At 46.6% G+C, this 10,857-nt stretch overlaps 1 long non-coding RNA gene across 1 annotated transcript; it reads right to left on the reverse strand.

The window, feature by feature from the left end:
* Positions 1–4,519: 4,519 nt before the first annotated feature.
* LOC143998190 (uncharacterized) lies at positions 4,520–9,881 on the reverse strand. The gene is made up of 3 exons (XR_013277772.1): positions 9,796–9,881; positions 5,924–5,994; positions 4,520–4,702 (listed from the first exon to the last, which is right to left on the reverse strand). It is a non-coding gene; the product is annotated as an uncharacterized LOC143998190 (long non-coding RNA).
* Positions 9,882–10,857: the final 976 nt, after the last annotated feature.

Below are 10,857 nucleotides of genomic sequence, written 5' to 3' on the forward strand. Positions count from 1 at the left end.
GATTTGGGCACCCCCTAAAAGGACTCCGTTTAGTTCAATCAATAGGGATGAGGTGCCGTACATTTTGAGGTTCCTCCAGCCACACCCCCCCTTTATTTCTTTGGCTGAGTTTAGGTGTTTCCAGTGAAGGTATTAAAGCCCGTCCCTGGCCAATGGAAGAATCCACCCTTCTAGTGGAGCTGTCCCCACACTACAAGGGTTAAATGCGCTACAAGCTTTAAGGTATGGGGGGGCTGGAAAAAGCAGTCCTACTTACCTCGATGTTCTCTACTAGGGATGAGCTTCGTGTTCGAGTCGAACGTACGTTCGACTCGAACATTGGCCGTTCGGCCGTTCGGCGAATTCCGAACGTTTTGGTCGTTCGCGTCAAAATTCGAGTGACGCGCGCGCGGACCACAATGCACTGCGTTGGCGCAGTGCATTGCTGCCCGATGATTGGCCAAGCATGCACTGTGACCCCCCATGCTTGGCCAATCGCAGCGCCGGCAGCGAGGAGAGCCATAATGAGCCACAGGCATCCTGCCTGTGGCCAATCATAGCTCAGGCTGTGTAGTGCACGCCCCACACTATATAAGGCCGCCTTTAAGGCGGCCTCCTGTAGTGTGTTACTTTGCATCTGAAGCAGTGGGTGTTCTGTGTACCTTCAACACAGTACACACCAATCGTTTTTGGCTGATTTCCTATCTTGCTGCTGTGTAGTGGTTGTTGTCTGTGCCCTGACTGCAGTATACACCACTATATTCACCTCACCTATATAGCTAGTGATCTAGCTTTAACCACTTAACAACTGCCCATTGCCGATTAACGGCTTCAGGGCGGTTGTTTAACTCAGAGAGGCCGTTAATTAACGGCCTCCCAGAATTCTGCTCTCGCGTGCCCCGAGGTGTGCGCACTCGAGAGCATCCGTGACCGCCGGGTCCATAGGACCCGGCGCATCACGGTAAACGGCCGCTCATAGCGGCCGTTTACCACGTGATTGCTCCGTCAAATGACGGAGTGATCACTTGGAAACAAACCGGCGTCATGTTATGACGCCTGTTCCTCCCTCCCCTTTCTGTACCGATCGGTACAGCGGAGGGGAAAGAGATCGGTGTCAGCAGCGATGTGGGCTGCATCTGCAGTGCCCACATCGCTGCTCACCGAATTTAACCCCTCAATTCCCTGCCAATACTCTGCAATACCAGTGCATACTCTGCAGTACCCTGCCATTACTCTGCAGTACCCCGCCATTACTCTGCAGTACCCCGCCATTACTCTGCAGTGCAGTACCCCACCATTACTCTGCAGTGCAGTACCCCGCCATTACTCTGCAGTGCAGTACCCTGCCATTACTCTGCAGTGCAGTACCCTGCCATTACTCTGTAGTACCCCGCCATTACTCTGCAGTGCAGTACCCCGCCATTACTCTGCAGTGCAGTACCCTGCCATTACTCTGCAGTGCAGTACCCCGCCATTACTCTGCAGTACCCCGCCATTACTCTGCAGTGCAGTACCCCGCCATTACTCTGCAGTGCAGTACCCTGCTATTACTCTGTAGTACCCCGCCAATACCCCGCCAATACTCTGTAATACCCTGCCATAAATTGCCATACCCAGCCATACTCAGAGATACCCAGCCATACTCAGAGATACCCAGCCATACTCGGTGATACCCTGAAATACCCAGCCATAGACGCCCCCCACCCCTCACCGCCCCCTGGTGCTTCTACCAACTCGCCAGTACGATCAAAGCCAGAATCTTTTTTTTATTTTTTATTTCAGGCTTCCCAGCCTAGAGGTGAGATGTGGGGTCATATTGACCCCCCAGATTTCACTGTAAAGAGGACCTGTCACCCCATATTCCTATTACAAGGGATGTTTACATTTCTTGTAATAGGAATAAAAGTGATCAAAAATATATTTTTAGGAAAAAAAATGTCAAACTAAAATAAATAAAGTAAAATGAACAATAAAAAAATAAAATAAAAATTAAAGCGCCCATGTCCCCATGTGCTCGCATGTGCCACACATGTGAGGTATCGCCGAGAATGTTAGAGCGAGAGCAATAATTCTAGTCCTAGACCTCCTCTGCAACTCAAAACATGTAACCAGTAAAAAAATATTTAAAGCGTCGCCTATGGGGATTTTTTAAGTAGCGACGTTTGGCGCCATTCCACGGGCATGTGCAATTTTGAAGAGTGACATGTTTGATATCTATTTACTCAGCATAACTTCATCTTTCACTTTATGCAAACATTGGGCTAACAAGTGGTTAATAATAGAGCTTGCAGTCAGTAGTGTTAGGAGATAGTGCGTGCTGTCTGCGTGCTCTGTACCCAGTACATACCGCTATAATATAGGGCAGGCCCCTACTTTCAAACATCCAACTTACAAACATCTCCTACTTGCAAACGCAAGGAGACAGCAGCAAGTGAGATGAAAAAAGATGGACGACAAAACAAATTATACAGGGGTGATAACCCTTCCCTATGTTTTCCAAAAAGCTTAAAGATAGTTTTTTTGACTGGAGCTACACTTTAAAAATGTACCGGTTGAAAATGACAAACAGATTCAACTTAACACAACAAACCTACACAGTCCCTGTCTTGTTTGCACCGCCTGTATACTGCTGTTCTGAGTATATAGGGCCTGGGGGCCACACGCATTTCCTTTTTTTTAATATGGGTACGGGGTTCCCCTTAAATTGCGTACAAGACCCAAATAGGCTGGTAATGGGCAGGGAGGGCTACCCATGCCATGTTTCTCAATGATTTTCAACCATATTGCAGGAACCAGATATAACATTAAAACCGCAAGCAGTTTTAAATGGTGTTATTTCCGTTTAATGTCATTTTGTGCAGGGACTGTTCTAAACACGGGAAACACGTGGCACTTCACAGGCATACTACAGACACCCCCCAGGCACCATATTTAAAGGAATATTTCACTTTTTTTTTTTCACTTTAATCGTCATTAAAATCAGTGCTCCCGCCAAAACGGTAGTTTTTAAAACTTTTTTTTGCAGTGACCCATGTCCCCTGAGGCAGGAGTCAGGTCCCCAAACCCTTTTTAGGACACTATCTTTCATATTAGCCGTTAAAATGAGCACTTTCCAATTCGAACGTTCGAGTCCCATAGACTTCAATGGGGTTCTAACGTTCGTACCGAACGCGGGGGTCGTTCGCAAGTTCTGGTGCGAACCGAACCGGGGGGTGTTCGGCTCATCCCTATTCTCTACTCCCCTATGGTTGGGCAGTTGACTGTCCCTCAGTGCCCTCATGTACAATGCAGGGCTATAGGTCCCGTATTTGACGTGACGACATTAGAGAACTGCGACTGCCAGAGCATTGGAGGGGTTAGAGACTACACTGCAAGGGTGGATTTTTGCGTTCCCTGGAATTTATACAGAGGGCACTCAGATGGGGTCAACTGATGTAAAGGATTATTCTGATTGGGGAACCTGATGTAAAGAGGCACTCTGATGGGCGCACCTGATGTAAAGAGGCATCCTCCAGATATAAAGGGGCACTCTGATGGGGGTACCTGGTGTAAAGGGGCTCTTTGATGGGTGCACTTGATGTAAAGGGGCACAATGAGTATAAAGGGGCACTCTGATGGGCATACCTGTTGCCAAAGGGCACTCTGATGGGGGTACCTGATGTAAGGTGCACTCTGATGGGCGCATCTAATGCAAAGGGGCACTTGATGTAAAGGGGTACTTGATGTAAAGGGGCACACCGGATATAAAGGGGCACACCGGATATAAAGGGGCACTCTGATGGGGGTACCCGATTGTAAGGGTGCACTCTGATGGGGGTACCCGAATCTGATGGGTTTCACGTGATGCAAAGGGGCACTCTGATGGGTTTCATGTGATGCAAAGGGGCACTCTGATGGGTTTCATGTGATGCAAAGGGGCACCTGATGCAAGGGAGCACTCTGATGGGCACACCAGATATAAAGGGCACCTGATGTAAGGAGGCACTCTGATGAGCACATTGAATATAAAGGGACGCTCGGATTGGGGCACACCTGAAGTGGGCACACCGGATATAAAGGGGCACTCAATATATTTTTGATAGACATACAATAACCCCAATCTTGTCATAGCACAAACTTGAGATTCGGATCTCGGCCTGAAGAAAATTTTAGCGACTGGACCTCCTTGATTTTTTATTCATTACCTCCGTCATACAACATCAATACCTGAACTCATCAATGCTCTTGTGGCTGAATGCACAAGAATTTGCAGACACCCTCCAAAATCATAGGGGGGAAGCCTGGAAGTGGAGGCGGAAATATCTGCAAGGGGGGTGGGGGAGAAACGCGTACGAACATATCTGGGTTTTGGAAGGGGATATCCAACAAGCTCATATGGGGGGCATGGTCAGCTGTCCACAAGCTTCTGGCCATGCCGTGTAGCTGACAGATAAAGACATAGCAACACATTTATCAGACTGGATTGTGGAACACAAATCAAAGTCTGGGGGACATTCTTGAGCTGAACCTGCAATCTTCTGCCATAAAATGAAGACGGATAAAGTGAGAATTCTGATGATTTTATTGGTAAAGAATTTCCCATAAATGGAGATCACGTTCTTCCAGGTAACGATTATAAAGAGTTCAGGAAAAAGAAAGTCCAGAGCAATCGGCTATTTCTTGGCCTGCGCTTCCAGCAGAGCCTTGGCTAGATTAATCTTGGTGGCAATGTATGGAGATCCGCCTGGAAAAGGGAGGAGATGGTTACAGTGGTGAGTGGATGTTGGACACGGGGGAGTAAATCTGTCCAATCAGGACAAAGACTGATTTTCTTTATGGATCTCCATATCCGCCCGCTGGAGCCCTGGTTCATCTCAGACAATGAGCCGACATAGGATTAAAGTGTCTCGCCATTACCCCATATAACACCGCTCGGGTCTCACACTACTTCTACAAACAATACCCCATAGTGGCAACATCAAAGAAGTTTGAAATCTTTGCAAATTTATCACAAATACTGTACAAGAAAAAAAAGGCGCATGTACATAAGTAGAGATCAGGACTCTGTGCAGGCCAGTCAAGTTCTTCCACCCCAAACTCGCTCCTCCATGTCTTTATGGACCTTGCTTTGTGCACTGGTGCGCAGTCATGTTGGAACAGGAAGGGGCCGTCCCCAAACTGTTCCCACAAAGTTGGGAGCAAGAAATTGTCCAAAATGTCTTGGTATGCTGACGCCTTAAGAGTTCCCTTCACTGGAACTAAGGGGCCAAACCCAACTCCTGAAAAACAACCCCCACACCATAATCCCCCCTCCACCAAATGATTTGGACCAGTGCACAAAGCAAGGTCCATAAAGACATGGAAGAGCAAGTTTGGGGGGGGAGGTACTTGACTGGTATGCACAGAGTCCTGACCTCAACCTGATAGAACACCCAGTATTTGGTGTGACCACCATTTGCCTCACGCAGCGCAGCACACGTCTTACACAGCGTAGCACACACACCTCACACAGCGCAGCGCACTGGAGCAGCAGTGGAGATATGTGAACTGGCTCCATTGAGAGCCAGTCGAAATCTCCTGCTATTGGTTGCAGGGAAACCACATTCAATTCGCAATAGTGTGACCCCCGCCCTCAATCAAATTTTGGTGTAACACTCATGTAGTGTGAAAACAGAAGACACCCGGGGATCCCATTTTCTTTTTTTTGTCTTGTGGAAAAAAGATAAAGAACTACAAATCCTGTATGAATTTCAGATGGAAAGGGACATTCTCCCCCTTCTAGACTGCATGCTATGAATGGGGCATTGAAGCCGAGGCCAAACTACTTTACTTAACATGAAAAAAACAACTGACAGAGAATGCATAACTGCAGCCGGGGCCGACCTCAACCAACCAGAACTACAGCAGCAATGCAAACCGTAATAGTAGGAGAAAAGGAAAGAAGACGATATTTAGCGGTCCTTACCTTTGTCAGGGTGGTTCAGCAGCATAATCCGTCTGTGAGCTTCTCTTATCTTTGTTATATTTGCAGTTGGGCTGCAACAAAACCAGGTCTGGATCAACACTTCATATAAAAGACACCAAAGAAGCCAAGATCAACATTATAAATAAGGGGAGCTCCAGCCAATCAGATCGAGCATTGGTCAGCGCAGCAAGGGGGCTTCTATAACAATACTGCATTTCGCTGTGTAACCTCCCTGGCGGTATCCCGAGCTACCATATTGTAGATGTAGAGTGTACATTTTCTCTGTTTAACCACTTCAATACTGGGCACACCCCACCCCCTCTTCCTGCCCAGGCCAAATTTTTAGCTTTCAGCGTTGTCACACTTTGAATGACAATTGAGCGGTCATGATACACTGTTCCCAAATAAATTTCTGGGTGTCAATCAAAATCAGTCAGCCAATCAGGGGAGAAAGAGGGCACGGCCGGGTTGAAGCTCCATGTCTGAATGGATACACAGAGCCCTGACTCAGCTCAGGTGCCCCCATAGAAAGCTGCTGGGTGAGGGGCACTCGCCAGGAGCAGCAAAGAGGGACCCCAGAAGAGGAGGATCCGGGCTGCTCTGTGCAAATCCAACTGCACAGATGAGGGAAGTAAGTGTAATACATTTGTTATTTATTTTATTTTTTAAAAGGAGCCTTTACAAATCCCTTTAAAGTGGTTATAAAGGCAAAGTTTTTTGTTTTGTTTTTTAACCCTAATGAATTTCATGCATTAAAAAAAGGTAAAAAACCTCCCCCCCCCCTATACTTTCCTGAGCCCCATCTCGATCCAGCCATGTGCACAAAAGCAGCGGCTCTCCCAGGTCTCTCTTTCTTTCCTCATTGGCTCACACAGCAACATGTGTCAATCACAGCTAGTGAGCCAATGAGGAGAGAGCCGGGGGCTGGGCGGAGCCATGCTCTGTGTGTGAATGGACAATGTCCTGCTCGAGTGCCCCTACAGCAAAAGGGTTCCTATGGGGTTCCTTAGCGGGGACTTGAGGGAAAAGGAGCCAGAACTGCCGGCGGGGGACCCAAGAAGTGTAAGATCGGGGCTGCTCTGTGCAAAACTATTGCACAGAGCAGGCAAGTATAACATGTTTTGGGGGTGTGACCTGCAGAGTATGTAGATGGTCGTGTGCCTAGCTAGCTCAGCTGGTGATCCTGACTATTCTCCTGCTGGCACCGCCATACCTTCTCATGTCCGATACCACGGTCCTAAATATAACATGTTTGTTATTTTTTTTTTATTATTACAACCTTTAGAATCACTTAAAGTCAATCTTGCAGAAATTCCTTCCTTAGACCGCTTTCACACTGGGGCGGATTTCAGGAACTTTAGCGCTGGAAATTGCCTTTGCTAAGCGCCTGAAAACAGCATCTCATTCATTTAAATGTGACTTTTTACGCTGGGGCGGTGCGCTTGCGGGAAGTTTAGAAAAGTCCTGCAAGCAGCATTTTTGGAGTGGGTTGGGAACTAGGGTTGCCACCTGTCCAGGATTCACCCGGACAGTCCAGGTTTTGGATCATGTGTCCGGGTTTCAGTCCACCTGAAACCTGGACACATTATTCAGACTGGACTGTGGCTCTCCAAGTAACCAAGATAGCCGCACACAAATTTATTGCCATCTGGGAGCTGTGGGCGGCTGTCTGGCGGCAGGTTTGGCATCACTGAAGGGTGGGGCGATGATGTCAGCAAGAGCAATTTGGTCACACCCACTGTTGGCCGCATGACTATTCTCCATGAGGCACCCAAATATGTCCCAGTTTTTTTTTTATTTTTATTTTATAATCCTATAGTGTTTACTGAAAAAAAAATAATAATAAAAAAAAAAGAAATTACCCTGTGCCACTAAAGTGTTCGGGTTTGGCCTAACCACTTGTCGCCCGCCATATAGCAAGATGGCGGCGGCAAAGTGGTTTCAAAACCCTGACCAGACATCATATGATGTCTTGAGGATATTGAGCCGCTGCACGCCCCCGGGGGCACACATTGCGGCGATCAGTAATGCAGCATATCAGTCTGACACACCGCAACTCCGATCTAAGTAAAGAGTCTCCGACGGAGACTCTTTGCCATGTGATCAGCCGTGACCAATCACGGCTGATCACAGTGTAAACAGGAAGAGCCGGCGATTGGCTTTTCCTCACTCACGTCTGTCAGACACGAGTAGAGGAGAGACGATCTGACGGGGGGGGGGGGGGGGGGCAGGGGGCTTTTTTTGTTTAGCAGAAGTGATCAAATACCACCAAGAGAAAGCTCTATTTGTGGGAACAAAATGATAAACATTTATTTTGGGTACAGTGTTGCATGACTGCGCAATTGTCATTCAAAGTGTGACAGCGCTGAAAGCTGAAAATTGGTCTGGGCAGGAAGGTGTATAAGTGCCCCCTGGTATTGAAGTGGTTAACCACTTCCCGACCGCCTCACGCCGATATAAGAGGCGGCGGGGGGGGGGGGGGGTTGGGGTGTGCCCGCGGGAAGCTCCGTGAGTCGGGTCGCGGGTCCCGTGGACTCAATCACCACGGGGATACCTGCGATTGCCTCACGGAGAGGCGATGTTTACTTTAGCATCTCCCCGTTCTGCCTAGCAACAGTGTCACTGATCTCTGCTCCCTGAGATTGGAGCAGAGATCAGTGACGTGTCACACACAGCCACAGCCCCCACAGTTAGCAACACGCCCCTAGGCCACCCACACTTAACCCCTTCACTGCCAGTGTCATTTGCACAGGAATCAGTGCATTTGTATAGCATTGATTGCTGTATAAATGACAATAGTCCCAAAAATGTGTCAAAAATATCCGATGTGTCTGCCATAATGTCGCAGTCACGAGAAAAAAAAAATGAAAAATAAAAGAATAATAAAAAAAATAAAAAAAATTAAAAAAAACCCACATTGATCGCCGCCATTTAATTTTTTTTTTTATATAAGAATGGCAAAAAAACTATCCCCTATTTTGTAAACACTATAACTTTGCGCTTATTGCGATTTTTTTTTACCAAAAATATGTAGAAGAATACGTATCGGCCTAAAAACTGAGGGAATTTTTTTTTTATATATATATTTTTGGGGGATATTATAGTAAAAAGTAAAATAGCGCAAAAAATAAAACGGCAGAGGTGATCAAATACCACCAAAAGAAATTTTGTCGCCAATTTTGTTTGGGTACAACGTCACACGACCGCGCAATTGTCAGTTAAAGCGAATCGCAAAAAGTGCTCTGGTCAGGAAGGGGGTAAATTCTTCAGGGGCTGAAGTGGTTAAAGAGAAGGCGGCAACGCCATTGGGAACGCCGCTGTATTTAGCACTCCCAAAACACCCCTGTCCATTGGAAGTGCCGCACCAGGGGAGCTTTTAACCCTTTTTTTGGGGTAAAAAGCGCCCCATTAGGTGCTGAAAAGCGCAGTTTAAACACTGGTAAAGCGCTGCCAAAAGGAGCGGTGCTTTATTACGAATGTGCCCGGGGCTCCAGTGCGAAAGGGGTGAAGAAATCTGTGGTTACTAAATGTTTTTCAAAATATATTTAGACTTACAATCAATGTAGTAGTCGGTGCTACTACAGAGATAGCCTTGATCTTCCAATCCCTGCCCGGGTTCTATACAAGCAGCCATAACCCCAATGTACATTGACCACGAGGAGTTACTCACAGGGCGCTGTCACCATTATAGAATGCTTTGTGTTCTTTGAAAAGCAACACAAAGCAATCTCCTGTTGATGGAAGTGAAAAAGTGAAGTAAAAAAATAACCAAAAAAACAAAAGTGAGAAAATAAAATAAGAAAAGTGGGTAAAACACACACTTAGAATTCGATCATTTGTATTTATTGATGATGTGGCTCTTCGCCCCTTACCTGACTCCCAACACCAGGGCAGCTTCCCTTCTAGTCATTTTGGGTTCAAATCCACCTTTGTAATAACCGGCAAATGCCTAAAAGAAAGAAAAAAAAAAATAATAATAAATATATATATTTTTTTATTTGCCAGTCTGTAAGAACTTATTGCAAAAGTGTAAACAAAAAAAAAAAAAAACACACAATTCTTGAAGGAAAATATACAGACAAATACTGACTTACACCACACTATTTCGTCTCATCTTGCGGGATGTCAAATGGCGCCCAGTCAGGATAACATAACCACTTGCTGGCCGTCACTTTGCTATATGGTGGGCAGGAAGTGGTTAAAGTGATTTTAAAGTCTCCTTTTTTTTGGGGTTAAAAATAACAAACATGTTATATTTATCTGCTCTGTGTAATGGTTTTGCACAGAGCGGCCCCAATCCTCTTCTCAGGTCCCTCTTTGCTGCTTCTGGCCCCTCCCTCCTGTTCAGTGCCCCCTGTCAGAAACCATGAATCAGACCGAGACGGAAGCGCAGTTAAAAATCACACTTGTTTATTATTATTAATAATAATAATAATAGTAAAAAGGTAATGTAGTCAAATCATAGCCAGAGTTTTTAGGTAACCAGAACAGATAGTCAGACAAGCCAGGACGTCGGGAAGCCAGATGTCAGCATACTTCAGGACAGGCCAGAAAATCAGGAAACTGGAGAATCGGCGTAGTGGACCAGCAAGCAGGATCAGGAATCAGAAGGAACGTCAGCCAAGCAAGTCTTCAACAGGTACACAGAAGAAAGTCTCTGGATGTGTTGACCATGGCGAAGGCAGAGAGGAACTGAACTGAACAGCTTAAGTAATTGGCAGGACTGTTGAATAGGATATCATCATCACCATCAAGTGAGTCACCGCGGAAAAGATTGAAGCTGGCAATTAACAGATAGCTGAGCGGCCTGCTCTGAGCCCAGCCCTGACACCCCCACAGCAAGCAGCTTGCTATGGGGACACCTTAGCCGAGCCACAGCTTCCTGTGTCCATTCAGACACGGAGCCATAGCCTGGCCCCGCCCCTCTCCTCATT

The sequence above is a fragment of the Lithobates pipiens genome, unplaced genomic scaffold (genome assembly GCF_037356315.1).
Source record: "Lithobates pipiens isolate NorthernLeopardFrog02 unplaced genomic scaffold, aLitPip1_a1.2 Scaffold_19, whole genome shotgun sequence".
NCBI lineage: Eukaryota > Metazoa > Chordata > Amphibia > Anura > Ranidae > Lithobates > Lithobates pipiens.